This window comes from Engystomops pustulosus, chromosome 2, assembly GCF_040894005.1.
Source record: "Engystomops pustulosus chromosome 2, aEngPut4.maternal, whole genome shotgun sequence".
Taxonomy (NCBI): Eukaryota; Metazoa; Chordata; class Amphibia; order Anura; family Leptodactylidae; genus Engystomops; species Engystomops pustulosus.
Genome location: NC_092412.1, coordinates 3,112,461 through 3,135,674, shown reverse-complemented (window position 1 = coordinate 3,135,674; position 23,214 = coordinate 3,112,461). Strand labels below are relative to the sequence as shown.

The window sequence follows — 23,214 nt, the reverse complement described above, 5'->3', positions numbered from 1 at the left end:
TATTACCAGAGACTCTCGCAAGAACTAGCACACTAGTGCTCAGGCACCTTCCTGTGCTATATATTACCAGAGACCCTCACAAGAACTAGCACACTAGTGCTCAGGCACCTTCCTGTGCTATATATTACCAGAGACCCTCACAAGAACTAGCACACTAGTGCTCAGGCACCTTCCTGTGCTATATATTACCAGAGACCCTCGCAAGAACTACTACACTAGTGCTCAGGCACCTTCCTGTGCTATATATTACCAGAGACCCTCGCAAGAACTAGCACACTAGTGCTCAAGCACCTTCCTGTGCTATATATTACAAGAGACCCTCGCAAGAACTAGCACACTAGTGCTCAGGCACCTTCCTGTGCTATATATTACCAGAGACCCTCACAAGAACTAGCACACTAGTGCTCAGGCACCTTACTTTGCTATATATTACCAGGAACCCTCACAGGAACTAGCACACTAGTGCTCAGGCACCAACCTGTGCTATATATTACCAGAGACCCTCACAGGAACTAGCACACTAGTGCTCAGGCACCTTCCTGTGCTATATGATACCAGAGACCCTCACAAGAACCAGCACACTAGTGCTCAGGCACCTTACTTTGCTATATATTACCAGGAACCCTCACAGGAACTAGCACACTAGTGCTCAGGCACCAACCTGTGCTATATATTACCAGAGACCCTCACAGGAACTAGCACACTAGTGCTCAGGCACCTTCCTGTGCTATATATTACCAGAGACCCTCGCAAGAACTAGCACACTAGTGCTCAGGCACCTTCCTGTGCTATATATTACCAGAGACCCTCGCAAGAACTAGCACACTAGTGCTCAGGCACCTTCCTGTGCTATATATTACCAGAAACCCTCACAGGAACTAGCACACTAGTGCTCAGGCACCAACCTGTGCTATATATTACCAGAGACCCTCACAGGAACTAGCACACTAGTGCTCAGGCACCACCAAAAACTCTCACAAGAACTAGCACACTAGTGCTCAGACACCTTCCTGTGCTATATATTACCAGAGACTCTCGCAAGAACTAGCACACTAGTGCTCAGGCACCTTCCTGTGCTATATATTACCAGAGACCCTCACAAGAACTAGCACACTAGTGCTCAGGCACCTTCCTGTGCTATATATTACCAGAGACCCTCACAAGAACTAGCACTCTAGTGCTCAGGCACCTTCCTGTGCTATATATTACCAGAGACCCTCGCAAGAACTAGCACACTAGTGCTCAGGCACCTTCCTGTGCTATATATTACCAGAGACCCTCACAAGAACTAGCACACTAGTGCTCAGGCACCTTCCTGTGCTATAAATTACCAGAGACCCTTGCAAGAACTAGCACACTAGTGCTCAGGCACCTTCCTGTGCTATATATTACCAGAGACCCTCGCAAGAACTAGCACACTAGTGCTCAAGCACCTTCCTGTGCTATATATTACAAGAGACCCTCGCAAGAACTAGCACACTAGTGCTCAGGCACCTTCCTGTGCTATATATTACCAGAGACCCTCACAAGAACTAGCACACTAGTGCTCAGGCACCAACCTGTGCTATATATTACCAGAGACCCTCACAGGAACTAGCACACTAGTGCTCAGGCACCACTAAAAACTCTCACAAGAACTAGCACACTAGTGCTCAGACACCTTCCTGTGTTATATATTACCAGAGACTCTCGCAGGAACTAGCACACTAGTGCTCAGGCACCTTCCTGTTCTATATATTACCAGAGACCCTCGCAAGAACTACTACACTAGTGCTCAGGCACCTTCCTGTGCTATATATTACCAGAGACCCTCACAAGAACTAGCACACTAGTGCTCAGGCACCTTCCTGTGCTATATATTACCAGAGACCCTTGCAAGAACTAGCACACTAGTGCTCAGGCACCTTCCTGTGCTATATATTACCAGAGACCCTCGCAAGAACTAGCACACTAGTGCTCAAGCACCTTCCTGTGCTATATATTACAAGAGACCCTCGCAAGAACTAGCACACTAGTGCTCAGGCACCTTCCTGTGCTATATATTACCAGAGACCCTCACAAGAACTAGCACACTAGTGCTCAGGCACCTTACTTTGCTATATATTACCAGGAACCCTCACAGGAACTAGCACACTAGTGCTCAGGCACCAACCTGTGCTATATATTACCAGAGACCCTCACAGGAACTAGCACACTAGTGCTCAGGCACCTTCCTGTGCTATATAATACCAGAGACCCTCACAAGAACCAGCACACTAGTGCTCAGGCACCTTACTTTGCTATATATTACCAGGAACCCTCACAGGAACTAGCACACTAGTGCTCAGGCACCAACCTGTGCTATATATTACCAGAGACCCTCACAGGAACTAGCACACTAGTGCTCAGGCACCTTCCTGTGCTATATATTACCAGAGACCCTCGCAAGAATTAGCACACTAGTGCTCAGGCACCTTCCTGTGCTATATATTACCAGAGACCCTCGCAAGAACTAGCACACTAGTGCTCAGGCACCTTCCTGTGCTATATATTACCAGAAACCCTCACAGGAACTAGCACACTAGTGCTCAGGCACCAACCTGTGCTATATATTACCAGAGACCCTCACAGGAACTAGCACACTAGTGCTCAGGCACCACCAAAAACTCTCACAAGAACTAGCACACTAGTGCTCAGACACCTTCCTGTGCTATATATTACCAGAGACCCTCACAAGAACTAGCACACTAGTGCTCAGGCACCTTCCTGTGCTATATATTACCAGAGACCCTCACAAGAACTAGCACACTAGTGCTCAGGCACCTTCCTGTGCTATATATTACCAGAGACCCTCACAAGAACTAGCAGACTAGTGCTCAGACACCTTCCTGTGCTAAATATTACCAGAGACCCTCACAAGAACTAGCAGACTAGTGCTCAGACACCTTCCTGTGCTAAATATTACCAGAGACCCTCACAAGAACTAGCACACTAGTGCTCAGACACCTTCCTGTGCTAAATACTACCAGAGACCCTCACAAGAACTAGCACACTAGTGCTCAGGCACCTTCCTGTGCTATATATTACCAGAGACCCTCACAGAAACTAGCACACTAGTGCTCAGGCACCACCAAAAACTCTCACAAGAACTAGCACACTAGTGCTCAGGCACCAACCTGTGCTATATATTACCAGAGACCCTCACAGGAACTAGCACACTAGTGCTCAGGCACCACTAAAAACTCTCACAAGAACTAGCACACTAGTGCTCAGACACCTTCCTGTGTTATATATTACCAGAGACTCTCGCAGGAACTAGCACACTAGTGCTCAGGCACCTTCCTGTTCTATATATTACCAGAGACCCTCGCAAGAACTACTACACTAGTGCTCAGGCACCTTCCTGTGCTATATATTACCAGAGACCCTCACAAGAACTAGCACACTAGTGCTCAGGCACCTTCCTGTGCTATATATTACCAGAGACCCTTGCAAGAACTAGCACACTAGTGCTCAGGCACCTTCCTGTGCTATATATTACCAGAGACCCTCGCAAGAACTAGCACACTAGTGCTCAAGCACCTTCCTGTGCTATATATTACAAGAGACCCTCGCAAGAACTAGCACACTAGTGCTCAGGCACCTTCCTGTGCTATATATTACCAGAGACCCTCACAAGAACTAGCACACTAGTGCTCAGGCACCTTACTTTGCTATATATTACCAGGAACCCTCACAGGAACTAGCACACTAGTGCTCAGGCACCAACCTGTGCTATATATTACCAGAGACCCTCACAGGAACTAGCACACTAGTGCTCAGGCACCTTCCTGTGCTATATAATACCAGAGACCCTCACAAGAACCAGCACACTAGTGCTCAGGCACCTTACTTTGCTATATATTACCAGGAACCCTCACAGGAACTAGCACACTAGTGCTCAGGCACCAACCTGTGCTATATATTACCAGAGACCCTCACAGGAACTAGCACACTAGTGCTCAGGCACCTTCCTGTGCTATATATTACCAGAGACCCTCGCAAGAACTAGCACACTAGTGCTCAGGCACCTTCCTGTGCTATATATTACCAGAGACCCTCGCAAGAACTAGCACACTAGTGCTCAGGCACCTTCCTGTGCTATATATTACCAGAAACCCTCACAGGAACTAGCACACTAGTGCTCAGGCACCAACCTGTGCTATATATTACCAGAGACCCTCACAGGAACTAGCACACTAGTGCTCAGGCACCACCAAAAACTCTCACAAGAACTAGCACACTAGTGCTCAGACACCTTCCTGTGCTATATATTACCAGAGACTCTCGCAAGAACTAGCACACTAGTGCTCAGGCACCTTCCTGTGCTATATATTACCAGAGACCCTCACAAGAACTAGCACACTAGTGCTCAGGCACCTTCCTGTGCTATATATTACCAGAGACCCTCACAAGAACTAGCACTCTAGTGCTCAGGCACCTTCCTGTGCTATATATTACCAGAGACCCTCGCAAGAACTAGCACACTAGTGCTCAGGCACCTTCCTGTGCTATATATTACCAGAGACCCTCACAAGAACTAGCACACTAGTGCTCAGGCACCTTCCTGTGCTATAAATTACCAGAGACCCTTGCAAGAACTAGCACACTAGTGCTCAGGCACCTTCCTGTGCTATATATTACCAGAGACCCTCGCAAGAACTAGCACACTAGTGCTCAAGCACCTTCCTGTGCTATATATTACCAGAGACCCTCGCAAGAACTAGCACACTAGTGCTCAGGCACCTTCCTGTGCTATATATTACCAGAGACCCTCACAAGAACTAGCACACTAGTGCTCAGGCACCAACCTGTGCTATATATTACCAGAGACCCTCACAGGAACTAGCACACTAGTGCTCAGGCACCACTAAAAACTCTCACAAGAACTAGCACACTAGTGCTCAGACACCTTCCTGTGCTATATATTACCAGAGACTCTCGCAGGAACTAGCACACTAGTGCTCAGGCACCTTCCTGTTCTATATATTACCAGAGACCCTCGCAAGAACTACTACACTAGTGCTCAGGCACCTTCCTGTGCTATATATTACCAGAGACCCTCACAAGAACTAGCACACTAGTGCTCAGGCACCTTCCTGTGCTATATATTACCAGAGACCCTTGCAAGAACTAGCACACTAGTGCTCAGGCACCTTCCTGTGCTATATATTACCAGAGACCCTCGCAAGAACTAGCACACTAGTGCTCAAGCACCTTCCTGTGCTATATATTACAAGAGACCCTCGCAAGAACTAGCACACTAGTGCTCAGGCACCTTCCTGTGCTATATATTACCAGAGACCCTCACAAGAACTAGCACACTAGTGCTCAGGCACCTTACTTTGCTATATATTACCAGGAACCCTCACAGGAACTAGCACACTAGTGCTCAGGCACCAACCTGTGCTATATATTACCAGAGACCCTCACAGGAACTAGCACACTAGTGCTCAGGCACCTTCCTGTGCTATATAATACCAGAGACCCTCACAAGAACCAGCACACTAGTGCTCAGGCACCTTACTTTGCTATATATTACCAGGAACCCTCACAGGAACTAGCACACTAGTGCTCAGGCACCAACCTGTGCTATATATTACCAGAGACCCTCACAGGAACTAGCACACTAGTGCTCAGGCACCTTCCTGTGCTATATATTACCAGAGACCCTCGCAAGAACTAGCACACTAGTGCTCAGGCACCTTCCTGTGCTATATATTACCAGAGACCCTCGCAAGAACTAGCACACTAGTGCTCAGGCACCTTCCTGTGCTATATATTACCAGAAACCCTCACAGGAACTAGCACACTAGTGCTCAGGCACCAACCTGTGCTATATATTACCAGAGACCCTCACAGGAACTAGCACACTAGTGCTCAGGCACCACCAAAAACTCTCACAAGAACTAGCACACTAGTGCTCAGACACCTTCCTGTGCTATATATTACCAGAGACTCTCGCAAGAACTAGCACACTAGTGCTCAGGCACCTTCCTGTGCTATATATTACCAGAGACCCTCACAAGAACTAGCACACTAGTGCTCAGGCACCTTCCTGTGCTATATATTACCAGAGACCCTCACAAGAACTAGCACTCTAGTGCTCAGGCACCTTCCTGTGCTATATATTACCAGAGACCCTCGCAAGAACTAGCACACTAGTGCTCAGGCACCTTCCTGTGCTATATATTACCAGAGACCCTCACAAGAACTAGCACACTAGTGCTCAGGCACCTTCCTGTGCTATAAATTACCAGAGACCCTTGCAAGAACTAGCACACTAGTGCTCAGGCACCTTCCTGTGCTATATATTACCAGAGACCCTCGCAAGAACTAGCACACTAGTGCTCAAGCACCTTCCTGTGCTATATATTACAAGAGACCCTCGCAAGAACTAGCACACTAGTGCTCAGGCACCTTCCTGTGCTATATATTACCAGAGACCCTCACAAGAACTAGCACACTAGTGCTCAGGCACCAACCTGTGCTATATATTACCAGAGACCCTCACAGGAACTAGCACACTAGTGCTCAGGCACCACTAAAAACTCTCACAAGAACTAGCACACTAGTGCTCAGACACCTTCCTGTGCTATATATTACCAGAGACTCTCGCAGGAACTAGCACACTAGTGCTCGTGCACCTTCCTGTTCTCTATATTACCAGATACCCTCACAAGAACTAGCACACTAGTGCTCAGGCACCTTCATGTGCTATATATTACCAGAGACCCTCGCAAGAACTAGCACACTAGTGCTCAGGCACCTTCCTGTGCTATATATTACCAGAGACCCTCACAAGAAGTAGCACACTAGTGCTCAGGCACCTTACTTTGCTATATATTACCAGAAACCCTCACAGGAACTACCAGACTAGTGCTCAGGCACCAACCTGTGCTATATATTACCAGAGACCCTCACAGGAACTAGCACACTAGTGCTCAGGCACCACCAAAAACTCTCACAAGAACTAGCACACTAGTGCTCAGACACCTTCCTGTGCTATATATTACCAGAGACTCTCGCAAGAACTAGCACACTAGTGCTCAGGCAGCTTCCTGTGCTATATATTACCAGAGACCCTCACAAGAACTAGCACACTAGTGCTCAGGCACCTTCCTGTGCTATATATTACCAGAGACCCTCACAAGAACTAGCACACTAGTGCTCAGGCACCACCAAAAACTCTCACAAGAACTAGCACACTAGTGCTCAGACACCTTCCTGTGCTATATATTACCAGAGACTCTCGCAAGAACTAGCACACTAGTGCTCAGGCACCTTCCGGTGCTATATATTACCAGAGACCCTCACAAGAACTAGCACACTAGTGCTCAGGCACCTTCCTGTGCTATATATTACCAGAGACCCTCGCAAGAACTAGCACACTAGTGCTCAGGCACCTTACTTTGCTATATGTTACCAGAAACCCTCACAGGAACTAGCACACTAGTGCTCAGGCACCAACCTGTGCTATATATTACCAGAGACCCTCACAAGAACTAGCACACTAGTGCTCAGACACCTTCCTGTGCTATATATTACCAGAGACCCTCGCAAGAACTAGCACACTAGTGCTCAGGCACCTTCCTGTGCTATATATTACCAGAGACTCTCGCAAGAACTAGCACACTAGTGCTCAGGCACCTTCCTGTGCTATATATTACCAGAGACCCTCACAAGAACTAGCACACTAGTGCTCAGGCACCTTCCTGTGCTATATATTACCAGAGACCCTCACAAGAACTAGCACACTAGTGCTCAGGCACCTTCCTGTGCTAAATATTACCAGAGACCCTCACAAGAACTAGCAGACTAGTGCTCAGACACCTTCCTGTGCTATATATTACCAGAAACCCTCACAGGAACTACCAGACTAGTGCTCAGGCACCTTCCTGTGCTATATATTACCAGAGACCCTCACAAGAACCAGCACACTAGTGCTCAGGCACCTTCCTGTGCTATATATTACCAGAGACCCTCACAAGAACCAGCACACTTTTGCTCACCCACCTTTCTGTGCTATATATATATGGGTGAGTGATGAGCTGTGACCCATCACATGCTGCAGCCTGTGGAATATGACAGCAGGATGATGGGGGATTAGGGGCTCCGCACACAGGATTATGTCATCGGGATTATTAAAAGATACAAGACAAATACGGCAGACGGCGGGCACACAACTTTTCTTACAGCTGATTGGCTGCTCATTATGTGTGATCAGTCCTTACTACCATCTGCCATTGCAGTCATGAACCAGGTGGCTCAGGATGAATGGGCAGACACATCCCTGGCTCTGTCCTCTGACTTGGATGTATTATTGATGGATATTTGGAGCACAGCCCTGGGGTCTCCTCCCTCCTGTCCAGCAGGGGGCGGCAGCGGCTGAACACCAGGGACCCGAAGGCCGTAGTTTATCACCATGGTTGGAATCATCTGCAGTGTCTTCTGTTCAACGGGGTAATGGTCTGCAGATTCATTCTCTGCCCAGTAGTGTAATGATATGGTGTACTATGTGCAGGGGGTGTACTATGTGCAAGGTGTACTATGTGCAAGGTGTACTATGTGCAGGGTGTACTATGTGCAGGGGGTGTACTATGTGCAAGGTGTACTATGTGCAAGGTGTACTATGTGCAGGGTGTACTATGTGCAGGGGGTGTACTATGTGCAGGGGGGTGTACTATGTGCAGTGTGTACTATGTGCAGGGTGTACTATGTGCAGGGGGTGTACTATGTGCAAGGTGTACTATGTGCAGGGTGTACTATGTGCAGGGGGTGTACTATGTGCAAGGTGTACTATGTGCAAGGTGTACTATGTGCAGGGTGTACTATGTGCAGGGGGTGTACTATGTGCAGGGGGGTGTACTATGTGCAGTGTGTACTATGTGCAGGGTGTACTATGTGCAGGGGGTGTACTATGTGCAAGGTGTACTATGTGCAGGGTGTACTATGTGCAGGGGGTGTACTATGTGCAAGGTGTACTATGTGCAAGGTGTACTATGTGCAAGGTGTACTATGTGCAGGGTGTACTATGTGCAGGGGGTGTACTATGTGCAGGGGGGTGTACTATGTGCAGTGTGTACTATGTGCAGGGTGTACTATGTGCAGGGGGTGTACTATGTGCAGGGGGGTGTACAATGTGCAGGGTGTACTATGTGCAGGGTGTGTGTACTGCAGGGAGTGTACTATGTGCAGGGGGTGTACTATGTGCAGGGGGTGTACTATGTGCAGGGGGTGTACTATGTGCAGGGGGTGTACTATGTGCAGGGGAGTGTGTAATATATGCAGGGTGTGTGTACTATGTGCAGGGTGTGTGTACTATGTGCAGGGAGTGTACTATGTGCAGGGTGTGTACTATGTGCAGTGTGTACTATGCAGGGTGTACTATGTGCATAGTGTATTATGTGCAGGGTGTGTGTACTATGTGCAGGGGGTGTACTATGTGAAGGGGGTGTACTATGTGCAGGGTGTGTTTACTATGTGCAGGGTGTGTTTACTATGTGCAGGGTGTGTGTACTATGTGCAGGGAGTGTACTATGTGCAGGGAGTGTACTATGTGCAGTGTGTACTATGCAGGGTGTGTACTATGTGCAGGGTGTACTATGTGCATGGTGTATTATGTGCAGGGTGTGTGTACTATGTGCAGGGGGTGTACTATGTGCGGTGTGTACTATGCAGGGTTTACTATGTGCAGGGTGTGTGTACTATGTGCAGGGGGTGTACTATGTGCAGGGTGTGTGTACTATGTGCAGGGAGTGTACTATGTGCAGGGTGTGTACTATGTGCAGTGTGTACTATGTGCAGGGTAGTGTGTAATATATGCAGGGGGTGTACTATGTGCAGGGTGTACTATGTACAGTGTGCACTATGTGCAGGGGGTGTGCCCTATATGCAGGGGGTGTGCCCTATATGCAGGGGGTGTGCCCTATATGCAGGGGGTGAACTATGTGCAGGGGGTGTACTATGTGCAGGGGGTGTACTATGTGCAGGGGTGAACTATGTGCAGGGGGTGTACTATGTGCAGTGTATGCTATGTGCAGAGGTGTACTATGTGCAGGGGGTGTACTATGTGCAGGGGAGTGTGTAATATATGCAGGGGGTGTACTATGTGCAGGGTGTACTATGTACAGTGTGCACTATGTGCAGGGGGTGTGCCCTATATGCAGGGGGTGTGCCCTATATGCAGGGGGTGAACTATGTGCAGGGGGTGTACTATGTGCAGGGGGTGTACTATATGCAGGGGTGAACTATGTGCAGGGGGTGTACTATGTGCAGTGTATGCTATGTGCAGAGGTGTACTATGTGCAGGGGGTGTACTATGTGCAGGGGGTGTGTACTATGTGCAGGGGGTGTGTACTATGTGCAGGGGGTGTGTACTATGTGCAGGGGGTGTACTATGTGCAGGGGGTGTACTATGTGCAGGGCGTGTACTATGTGCAGGGGTTGTACTGTGTGCAGTGTGTGCTTTGTGCAACTGGTGTACTATGTGCAGGGGGTGTACTATGTGCAGGGGGTGTACTATGTGCAGGGGGTGTACTATGTGCAAGTGGTGTACCATGTGCAGAGGGTGTGTACTATGTGCAGGGGGTGTGTACTATGTGCAGGGTGTGTGTACTATGTGCAGGGGGTGTGTACTATGTGCAGGGGGTGTGTACTATGTGCAGGGTGTGTGTACTATATGCAGGGGTTGTACTATGTGCAGGGGGTGTACTATGTGCAGGGGGGTGTACTATGTGCGGGGGATGTACTATGTGCAGGTGGTGTACTATATGCAGGGTTGTACTATGTGCAGGGTGTGTGTACTATGTGCAGGGTGTGTGTACTATGTGCAGGGTGTGTGTACTATGTGCAGGGTGTGTTTACTATGTGCAGGGGGGGTGTACTGTGTGCAGGGGTGTGCACTATTTGCAGGGGGTGTACTATGTGCAGGGAGGTGTACTATGTGCAGGGGGTGTACTATGTGCAGGGAGGTGTACTATGTGCAGGGGGTGTACTATGTGCAGGGGGTGTACTATATGCAGGGGTTTTACTATGTGCAGGGTGTGTGCTATGTGCAGGGTGTGTACTATGTGCAGGGGGTGTGTGCTATGTGCAACTGGTGTAGTATGTGCAGGGGTTGTACTATGTGCAGGGGGTGTACTATGTGCAGGGGGTGTAGTATGTGCAGGGGGTGTAGTATGTGCAAAGGGTGTAGTATGTGCAGGGGGTGTAGTATGTGCAGGGGGTGTACTATGTGCAGGGGGGTGTACTATGTGCAGGGGGGTGTACTATGTGCAGGGGGGTGTACTATGTGCAGGGGGGTGTACTATGTGCAAGGGGTGTACTATGTGCAGGGGGTGTACTATGTGGAGGGGGTGTACTATGTGCAGGGGGTGTGTACTATGTGCAGGAGGTGTACTATGTGCAGGGAGGTGTACTATGTGCAGGGGGTGTACTATGTGCAGGGGGTGTACTATGTGCAGGGGTTTTACTATGTGCAGGGTGTGTGCTATGTGCAGGGTGTGTACTATGTGCAGGGGGTGTGTGCTATGTGCAACTGGTGTACTATGTGCATGGGGTGTACTATGTGCAGGGGGTGTACTATGTGCAGGGGGTGTACTATGTGCAGGGGGGTGTACTATGTGCAGGGTGTGTACTATGTGCAGGGGGTGTGTACTATGTGCAGGGTGTACTATGTGCAAGGGGTGTACTATGTGCAGGGTGTGTGTACTATGTGCAGGGGGGTGTACTATGTGCAGGGTGTGTGTACTATGTGCAGGGGGTGTACTATGTGCAGGGGGGGGTGTACTATGTACAGGGGGTGTACTATGTGCATTGTATAATACGTGCAGGGTGTACTATGTGGAGGGGGTGTACTATGTGCAGGGGGTGTGTACTATGTGCAGGAGGTGTACTATGTGCAGGGAGTTGTACTATGTGCAGGGGGTGTACTATGTGCAGGGGGTTTACTATGTGCAGGGGTTTTACTATGTGCAGGGTGTGTGCTATGTGCAGGGTGTGTACTATGTGCAGGGGGTGTGTGCTATGTGCAACTGGTGTACTATGTGCATGGGGTGTAGTATGTGCAGGGGGTGTAGTATGTGCAGGGGGTGTAGTATGAGCAGGGGGTGTGTACTATATGCAGGGGGTGTGTACTATCTGCAGGGGGTGTACTATGTGCAGGTTGTACTATGTGCAGTTTGTACTATGTGCAGGGGGTGTGTACTATGTGCAGGGGGTGTGTACTATGTGCAGGGGGTGTGTACTATGTGCAGGGGGTGTGTACTATGTGCAGGGGGTGTGTACTATGTGCAGGGGGTGTACTATGTGCAGGGTGTGTGTACTATGTGCAGGGTGTGTGCTATGTGCAGGGGGTGTGCTATGTGCAGGGGTGTGTACTATGTGCAGTGTGTGTGCTATGTGCAGGGGTTGTACTATGTGCAGGGTGTGTGTACTGTGTGCAGTTTGTACTATATGAAGGGTATCTACTATGTGCAGGGGGTGTACTATGTGCAGGGTATGTACTATGTGCAGGGGGGTGTACTATGTGCAGGGTGTGTGTACTGTGTGCAGTTTGTACTATATGAAGGGTATCTACTATGTGCAGGGGGTGTACTATGTGCAGGGTATGTACTATGTGCAGGGGGTGTACTATGTGCAGTGTCATGTTTACTATGTGCAGGGGGGTGTACTATGTGCAGGGGGTGTACTATGTGCAGGGGGTGTACTATGTGCAGGGGGTGTACTATGTGCATTGTATAATATGTGCAGGGTGTACTATGTGGAGGGGGTGTACTATGTGCAGGGTGTGTACTATGTGCAGGGGGTGTACTATGTGCAGGGTGTGTACTATGTGCAGGGTGTACTATGTGGAGGGGGTGTACTATGTGCAGGGTGTGTACTATGTGCAAGGGGTGTACACTATGTGCAGGGGGTGTACACTATGTGCAGGTGGTGTATGCTATGTGCAGGGGGTGTATACTATGTGCAGGGGGCGTGTATTATGTGCAGGGTGTGTATACTATGTGCAGGGGGTGTATACTATGTGCAGGGTGTGTACTATGTGCAGGGTGTGTACTATGTGCAGGGTGTACTATGTGCAGGGGGTGTAGTATGTGCAGAGGGTGTGTACTATGTGCAGGGGGTGTACTATGTGCAGGGAGGTGTACTATGTGCAGGGGGTGTACTATGTGCAGGGATTTTACTATGTGCAGGGTGTGTGCTATGTGCAGGGTGTGTACTATGTGCAGGGGGTGTGTGCTATGTGCAACTGGTGTACTATGTGCATGGGTTGTAGTATGTGCAGGGGGTGTGTACTATGTGCAGGGGGTGTGTACTATGTGCAAGTGTTGTACTATGTGCAGGGGGTGTACTATGTGCAGGGGGTGTAGTATGTGCAGGGGGTGTACTATGAGCAGGGGGTGTGTACTATGTGCAGGGGGTGTGTGCTATGTGCAGGGGGTTTGTACTATTTGCAGGGTGTGTACTATGTGCAGGTTGTACTATGTGCAGTTTGTACTATGTGCAGGGGGTGTACTATGTGCAGGGGGTGTACTATGTGCAAGGGGTGTACTATGTGCAAGGGGTGTACTATGTGCAGGGGGTTTACTATGTGCAGGGGTTGTGTACTATGTGCAGTTTGTACTATGTGCAGGGGGTGTGTACTATGTGCAGGGGGTGTACTATGTGTAGGGAGGTGTACTATGTGCAGGGAGGTGTACTATGTGCAGGGATTGTACTATGTGCAGGGGTGTACTATGTGCAGGGGTGTACTATGTGCAGGGGGTGTGTACTATGTGCAGGGGGTGTGTACTATGTGAAGGGGGTGTGTACTTTGTGCAGGGGGTGTGTACTATGTGCAGGGTGTACTATGTGCAGGGTGTACTATATGCAGGGGGTGTGCTATGTGCAGGGGGTGTGCTATGTGCAGGGGTGTGTACTATGTGCAGGGGTGTGTACTATGTGCAGGGGTTGTACTATGTGCAGGGGGTGTGTACTGTGTGCAGTTTATACTATATGCAGGGTATGTACTATGTGCAGGGGGTGTACTATGTGCAGTGTCATGTTTACTATGTGCAGGGGGGTATACTATGTGCAGGGGGTGTACTATGTGCAGTGTATGTACTAAGTGCAGGGGGGTGTACTATGTGCAGGGGGTGTGTACTGTGTGCAGTTTGTACTATATGCAGGGTATGTACTATGTGCAGGGGGTGTACTATGTGCAGTGTCATGTGTACTATGTGCAGGGGGGTGTACTATGTGCAGGGGGGTGTACTATTTGCAGGAGGGTGTACTGTGTGCAGGGGGTGTACTGTGTGTAGGGGGTGTGTACTATGTGCAGGATGTGCGTACTATGTGCAGGGGGTGTACTATGTGCAGGGGGTGTACTATGTTCAGGGGGTGTACTATGTGCAGGGGGTGTACTATGTGCAGGGAGTGTACTATGTGCAGGGGGTGTACTATGTGCAGGGGGGTGTTCTATGTGCAGGGGGGTGTACTATTTGCAGGGGGGTGTACTGTGTGCAGGGGGTGTACTGTGTGTAGGGGGTGTGTACTATGTGCAGGATGTGCGTACTATGTGCAGGGGGTGTACTATGTGCAGGGGGTGTACTATGTTCAGGGGGTGTACTATGTGCAGGGGGTGTACTATGTGCAGGGGGTGTACTATGTGCAGGGGGTGTACTATGTGCAGGGGGGTGTACTATGTGCAGGGTGTGTACTATGTGCAGGGGGTGTGTACTATGTGCAGGGTGTACTATGTGCAAGGGGTGTACTATGTGCAGGGTGTGTACTATGTGCAGGGGGTGTGTACTATGTTCAGGGGGGGTGTACTGTGTGCAGGGTGTGTGTACTATGTGCAGGGGGTGTACTATGTGCAGGGGGTGTACTATGTGCAGGGGGGTGTACTATGTACAGGGGGTGTACTATGTGCATTGTATAATATGTGCAGGGTGTACTATGTGCAGGGGGTGTGTACTATGTGCAAGTGGTGTACTATGTGCAGGTTGTACTATGTGCAGGGGGTGTACTATGTGCAGGGAGGTGCACTATGTGCAGGGGGTGTGTACTATGTGCAGGGGTTGTACTATGTGCAGGGGGTGTGTACTATGTGCAGGGGGTTTACTATGTGTAGGGGGTGTGTACTTTGTGCAGGGTGTGTGTACTATGTGCAGGGGGTGTGTACTATGTGCAGGGGGTGTACTATGTGCAGTGTGTACTATGTGCAGGGGGTGTGTACTATGTGCAGGGGGTGTGTACTATGTGCAGGGGGTGTGTACTATGTGCAGGGGGTGTGTACTATGTGCAGGGGGTGTACTATGTGCAGGGTGTGTGTACTATGTGCAGGGTGTACTATGTGCAGGGGGAGTGCTATGTGCAGGGGTGTGTACTATGTGCAGTGTGTGTGCTATGTGCAGGGGTTGTACTATGTGCAGGGGGTGTGTACTATGTGCAGGGTGTGTGTACTATGTGCAGGGGTGTACTATGTGCAGGGGGTGTACTATGTGCAGGGGGTGTACTATGTGCAGGTGGTGTACTATGTGCAGGGGGGTGTACTATGTGCAGGGTGTGTACTATGTGCAGGGGGTGTGTACTATGTGCAGGGGGTGTACTATGTGCAGGATTTTTACTATGTGCAGGGTGTGTACTATGTTCAGAGTGTGTGTACTATGTGCAGGGGGGTGTACTATGTGCAGGGGGTTTATACTATGTGCAGAGGGTGTGTACTATGTGCAGGGGGTGTACTATGTGCAGGGGGGTGTACTATGTGCAGGGGATGTATACTATGTGCAGGGGGTGTATACTATGTGCAGGGGGTGTATGCTATGTGCAGGGGGTGTGTACTATGTGCAGGGTGTGTACTATGTGCAGTGTATAATATGTTCAGGGTGTACTATGTGCAGGGTGTGTACTATGTGCAGTGTGTACTATGTGCAGTGTGTACTATGTGCAGTGTGTACTATGTGCAGTGTATAATATGTGGAGGGTGTACTATGTGCAAGGGGTGTACACTATGTGCAGGGGGTGTACACTATGTGCAGGTGGTGTATGCTATGTGCAGGGGGTGTATACTATGTGCAGGGGGTGTGTATTATGTGCAGGGTGTGTATACTATGTGCAGGGTGTGTACTATGTGCAGGGGGTGTATACTATGTGCAGGGGGTGTATACTATGTGCAGGGGGTGTATACTATGTGCAGGGGGTGTGTACTATGTGCAGGGGGGTGTACTATGTGCAGGGGGTGTACTATGTGCAGGGGGTGTACTATGTGCAGGGGGGTGTACTATGTGCAGGGGGTGTACTATGTGCAGGGGGTGTGTACTATGTACAGGGGGTGTACTATGTGCAGGTTGTGTACTATGTGCAGGGGGTGTGTACTTTGTGCAGGGGGAGTGTACTATGTGCAGGGGGTGTGTACTATGTGCAGGGGGTGTGTACTATGTGCAGGGGGTGTGTGCTATGAGCAGGGGGATGTGTTCTATGTGCAGGGGGTGTACTATGTGCAGGATGTGTACTATGTGCAGGGGATGTACTATGTGCATTGTATAATATGTGCAGGGGGTGTACTATGTGCAGGGGGTGTGTACTTTGTGCAGGGTGTGTACTATGTGCAGGGTGTGTACTATGTGCAGGGTGTACTATGTGCAGGGTGTACTATGTGCAGGGTTTACTATGTGCAGGGTGTGTGCTATGTGCAGGGTGTGTACTATGTGCAGTGTGTACTATATGCAGTGTGTACTATATGCAGTGTGTACTATGTGCAGGGGGTGTACTATGTGCAGTGTGTACTATATGCAGTGTGTACTATGTGCAGGGGGTATACTATGTGCAGGGGGTGTACTATGTGCAGGGGGTGTACTATGTGCAGGGTGTGTACTATGTGCAGGGTGTACTATGTGCAGGGTGTACTATGTGCAATATACATTGTACTATGTGCAGGGGGTGTACACTATGTGCAGGGGGTGTATACTATGTGCAGGCGGTGTGTACTTTGTGCAGGGGGTGTACTATGTGCAGGTTGTACTATGTGCAGGGTGTGTACTATGTGCAGGGTGTGTACTATGTGCAGGGTGTGTACTATGTGCAGGGTGTACAATGTGCAATATACATTGTACTATGTGCAGGGGGTGTACACTATGTGCAGGGGGTGTATACTATGTGCAGGGGGTGTACTATGTGCAGGGGGTGTACACTATGTGCAGGGGGTGTACACTATGTGCAGGGGGTGTGTACTATGTGCAGTTATCTGTGTGCTGTGCAGGGGGTGTACTATGTGCAGGGTGTGTACTATGTGCAGGGGGTGTACTATGTGCAGTGTGTACTATGTGCAGGGGGTGTACTATGTGCAGGGTGTACTATGTGCAGGGTGTGTACTATGTGCAGGGTGTGTACTATGTGCAGGGTGTACTATGTGCAGGGGGTGTACTATGTGCAGGGGGGTGTACTATGTGCATGGGGTGTACTATGTGCATGGGGTGTACTATGTGCAGGGGGTGTGTTCTATGTGCATGGGGTGTACTATGTGCATGGGGTGTACTATGTGCAGGGGGTGTACTATGTGCAGGGGGTGTACTATGTGCAGGGGGTGTACTATGTGCAGGGGGTGTACTATGTGCAGGGGGGTGTACTATGTGCATGGGGTGTACTATGTGCATGGGGTGTACTATGTGCAGGGGGTGTACTATGTGCAGGGGGTGTGTTCTATGTGCAGGGGGTGTATACTATGTGCAGGGGGTGTATACTATGTGCAGGGGGTGTGTACTATATGCAGGGGGTGTACTATGTGCAGTGTATAATATGTGCAGGGTGTACTATGTGCAGTGTATAATATGTGCAGGGTGTACTATGTGCAGGGTGTACTATGTGCAGTGTGTACTATGTGCAGGGGGTGTACTATGTGCAGGGGGTGTGCTATGTGCAGGTGGTGTATACTATGTGCAGGTGGTGTATACTATGTGCAGGTGGTGTATACTATGTGCAGGGGGTGTATACTATGTGCAGGGGGTGTACTATATGCAGTGTATAATATGTGCAGGGTGTACTATGTGCAGTGTGTACTATGTGCAGGGGGTGTACTATGTGCAGGGGGTGTGCTATGTGCAGGGGGATGTGTTCTATGTGCAGGGGGTGTATACTATGTGCAGGTGGTGTATACTATGTGCTGGGGGTGTATACTATGTGCTGGGGGTGTATACTATGTGCAGGAGGTGTGTACTATGTGCAGTGTATAATATGTGCAGGGTGTACTATGTGCAGGGTGTACTATGTGCAGGGTGTACTATGTGCAGGGTGTGTACTATGTGCAGGGTGTGTACTATGTGCAGGGGGTGTACTATGTGCAGGTGGTGTACTATGTGCAGGTGGTGTACTATGTGCAGGGGGTGTGTACTGTGTGCAGTTTGTACTATATGCAGGGTATGTACTATGTGCAGGGGGTGTACTATGTGCAGGGGGTGTACTATGTGCAGGATGTGTACTATGTGCAGGGGGTGTTTATTATGTGCAGGGTGTGTATACTATGTGCAGGGGGTGTGTACTATGTGCAGTGTGTGTACTATGTGCAGGGGGTGTTTATTATGTGCAGGGTGTGTATACTATGTGCAGGGGGTGTATACTATGTGCAGGGGGTGTATACTATGTGCAGGGTGTGTACTATGTGCAGGGGGTGTACTATGTGCAGTGTATAATATGTGCAGGGTGTGTACTATGTGCAGGGGGTGTACTATGTGCAGTGTATAATATGTGCAGGGTGTACTATGTGCAGGGGGTGTACTATGTGCAGGGTGTATACTATGTGCAGGGTGTGTACTATGTGCAGGGGGTGTACTATGTGCAGTGTATAATATGTGCAGGGTGTATACTATGTGCAGGGGGTGTACTATGTGCTGGGTGTGTACTATGTGCAGGGGGTGTACTATGTGCAGGGGGTGTACTATGTGCAGTGTATAATATGTGCAGGGTGTGTACTATGTGCAGGCTGTGTACTATGTGCAGTGGGTACTATGTAGGTGGTGTACTTTTCTCGGTGCCCCTGTAGCATGGGGTGTGTGACACTTCTGCGTGATAAATGTTTTGCACTTTGTGACTGGAGTATCATATGCAATGTATTAATATAATTATGACTGCAGCTCTGGCAGTGACTGGAGTATAACTTGTGATGTATCAGCAGAATTGTGACTGCAGCTTTGGAAGTGACTTCACTATAACATGTGATGTATCAATTTGAATGTTACTGCAGCTCTGACTGTGAATGGAGTATCATATGTAATGTATCAATATAATTACAACTACAGCTCTGGCTGTTACTGGAGTATAACTTGTGATATATCAGTAGAATTGTGACTGCAGCTATGAAAGTGATTTGAGTTTAACATGCAATGTTTCAATTTAATTGTGACTGCAGCTCTGGCTGTGACTGGAGTATCATATGTAATGTACTGATATAATTACAACTACAGCTCTGGCAGTGACTGGAGTATCGCATACGATGTATTAGTATAATTATGACTGCAGCTCTGGCAGTGACTGGAGTATCGCATTCGATGTATTAGTATAAATATGACTGCAGCTCTGGCTGTGACTGGAGTATCATATGCAATGTATTAATATAATTATGACTGCAGCTCTGGCAGTGACTGGAGTATAACTCACGATGTATCAGCAGAATTGTGACTGCAGCTTTGGAAGTGACTTCAGTATAACATGCGATGTATCAATTTGAATGTGACTGCAGCTCTGACTGTGAATGGAGTATCATATGTAATGTATCAATATAATTACAACTACAGCTCTGGCTGTTACTGGAGTATAACTTGTGATATATCAGTAGAATTGTGACTGCAGCTCTGGCAGTGACTGGAGTATCGCATGCAATGTATTAGTTTAAATATGACTGCAGCTCTGGCTGTGACTGGAGTATAACTCGCGATGTATTAGTATAAATGACTGCAGCTCTGGTAGTGACTGTTGTATCATATGCAATGTATTAATATAATTATTACTGCAGCTCTGGCTGTGACTGTTGTATCATATGCAATGTATTAATATAATTATGACTGCAGCTCTGGCTGTGACTGTATCATATGCAATGTATTAATATAATTATGACTGCAGCTCTGGCTGTGACTGGAGTAACATATACACTGTATTAATATAATTATGGCTGCAGCTCTGGCTGTGACTAGAGTAACATATACACTGCATTAATATAATTATGGCTGCAGCTCTGGCTGTGACTGGAGTAACATATACACTGTATTAATATAATTATGACTGCAGCTCTGGCTGTGACTGGAGTAACATATACACTGTATTAATATAATTATGGCTGCAGCTCTGGCTGTGACTGGAGTAACGTATACACTGTATTAATATAATTATGACTGCAGCTCTGGCTGTGACTGGAGTAACATATACACTGTATTAATATAATTATGGCTGCAGCTCTGGCTGTGACTGGAGTAACATATACACTGTATTAATATAATTATGACTGCAGCTCTGGCTGTGACTGGAGTAACATATACACTGTATTAATATAATTATGGCTGCAGCTCTGGCTGTGACTGGAGTAACATATACACTATTAATATAATTGTGACTGCAGCTCTGGCTGTGACTGGAGTAACATATACACTATTAATATAATTATGGCTGCAGCTCTGGCTGTGACTGGAGTAACATATACACTGTATTAATATAATTATGACTGCAGCTCTGGCTGTGACTGGAGTAACATATACACTGTATTAATATAATTATGGCTGCAGCTCTGGCTGTGACTGGAGTAACATATACACTATTAATATAATTATGACTGCAGCTCTGGCTGTGACTGTTGTATCATATGCAATGTATTAATATAATTATGACTGCAGCTCTGGCTGTGACTGTTGTATCATATGCAATGTATTAATATAATTATGACTGCAGCTCTGGCTGTGACTGGAGTAACATATACACTGTATTAATATAATTATGGCTGCAGCTCTGGCTGTGACTAGAGTAACATATACACTGCATTAATATAATTATGGCTGCAGCTCTGGCTGTGACTGGAGTAACATATACACTGTATTAATATAATTATGGCTGCAGCTCTGGCTGTGACTGGAGTAACGTATACACTGTATTAATATAATTATGACTGCAGCTCTGGCTGTGACTGGAGTAACATATACACTGTATTAATATAATTATGGCTGCAGCTCTGGCTGTGACTGGAGTAACATATACACTGTATTAATATAATTATGACTGCAGCTCTGGCTGTGACTGGAGTAACATATACACTGTATTAATATAATTATGGCTGCAGCTCTGGCTGTGACTGGAGTAACATATACACTGTATTAATATAATTATGGCTGCAGCTCTGGCTGTGACTGGAGTAACATATACACTATTAATATAATTATGGCTGCAGCTCTGGCTGTGACTGGAGTAACATATACACTGTATTAATATAATTATGGCTGCAGCTCTGGCTGTGACTGGAGTAACATATACACTATTAATATAATTATGACTGCAGCTCTGGCTGTGACTGGAGTAACATATACACTGTATTAATATAATTATGGCTGCAGCTCTGGCTGTGACTGGAGTAACATATACACTATTAATATAATTATGACTGCAGCTCTGGCTGTGACTGGAGTAACATATACACTATTAATATAATTATGACTGCAGCTCTGGCTGTGACTGGAGTAACATATACACTATTAATATAATTATGACTGCAGCTCTGGCTGTGACTGGAGTAACATATACACTATTAATATAATTATGGCTGCAGCTCTGGCTGTGACTGGAGTAACATATACACTGTATTAATATAATTATGACTGCAGCTCTGGCTGTGAATGGAGTAACATATACACTGTATTAATATAATTATGGCTGCAGCTCTGGCTGTGACTGGAGTAACATATACACTGTATTAATATAATTATGACTGCAGCTCTGGCTGTGACTGGAGTAACATATACACTGTATTAATATAATTATGGCTGCAGCTCTGGCTGTGACTGGAGTAACATATACACTATTAATATAATTATGACTGCAGCTCTGGCTGTGACTGGAGTAACATATACACTATTAATATAATTATGGCTGCAGCTCTGGCTGTGACTGGAGTAACATATACACTGTATTAATATAATTATGACTGCAGCTCTGGCTGTGACTGGAGTAACATATACACTGTATTAATATAATTATGGCTGCAGCTCTGGCTGTGACTGGAGTAACATATACACTATTAATATAATTATGACTGCAGCTCTGGCTGTGACTGGAGTAACATATACACTATTAATATAATTATGGCTGCAGCTCTGGCTGTGACTGGAGTAACATATACACTATTAATATTATTATGACTGCAGCTCTGGCTGTGACTGGAGTAACATATACACTGTATTAATATAATTATGACTGCAGCTCTGGCTGTGACTGGAGTAACATATACACTGTATTAATATAATTATGGCTGCAGCTCTGGCTGTGACTGGAGTAACATATACACTGTATTAATATAATTATGACTGCAGCTCTGGCTGTGACTGGAGTAACATATACACTGTATTAATATAATTATGGCTGCAGCTCTGGCTGTGACTGGAGTAACATATACACTATTAATATAATTATGACTGCAGCTCTGGCTGTGACTGGAGTAACATATACACTGTATTAATATAATTATGGCTGCAGCTCTGGCTGTGACTGGAGTAACATATACACTATTAATATAATTATGGCTGCAGCTCTGGCTGTGACTGGAGTAACATATACACTGTATTAATATAATTATGGCTGCAGCTCTGGCTGTGACTGGAGTAACATATACACTATTAATATAATTATGACTGCAGCTCTGGCTGTGACTGGAGTAACATATACACTGTATTAATATAATTATGGCTGCAGCTCTGGCTGTGACTGGAGTAACATATACACTGTATTAATATAATTATGGCTGCAGCTCTGGCTGTGACTGGAGTAACATATACACTGTATTAATATAATTATGACTGCAGCTCTGGCTGTGACTGGAGTAACATATACACTGTATTAATATAATTATGGCTGCAGCTCTGGCTGTGACTGGAGTAACATATACACTGTATTAATATAATTATGACTGCAGCTCTGGCTGTGACTGGAGTAACATATACACTGTATTAATATAATTATGACTGCAGC

The 23,214-nt window shown here is 47.3% G+C and overlaps 1 protein-coding gene across 2 annotated transcripts in view; it reads left to right on the top strand.

Moving 5' to 3' along the window:
• CCKBR (cholecystokinin B receptor) overlaps positions 1-23,214 on the top strand; it is a 62,121-nt gene that overhangs the window by 26,010 nt on the left and 12,897 nt on the right. Inside the window, exon 1 of one of the 2 annotated variants that reach the window (XM_072133592.1) lies at positions 8,263-8,481. The exons of the other annotated variant lie outside the window; for it this stretch is intronic. The gene's annotated coding sequence lies outside the window, so the exon portion shown is untranslated. Of the gene's footprint in view, positions 1-8,262; positions 8,482-23,214 lie in introns of those variants that run through there. 2 annotated transcript variants of the gene reach the window in all.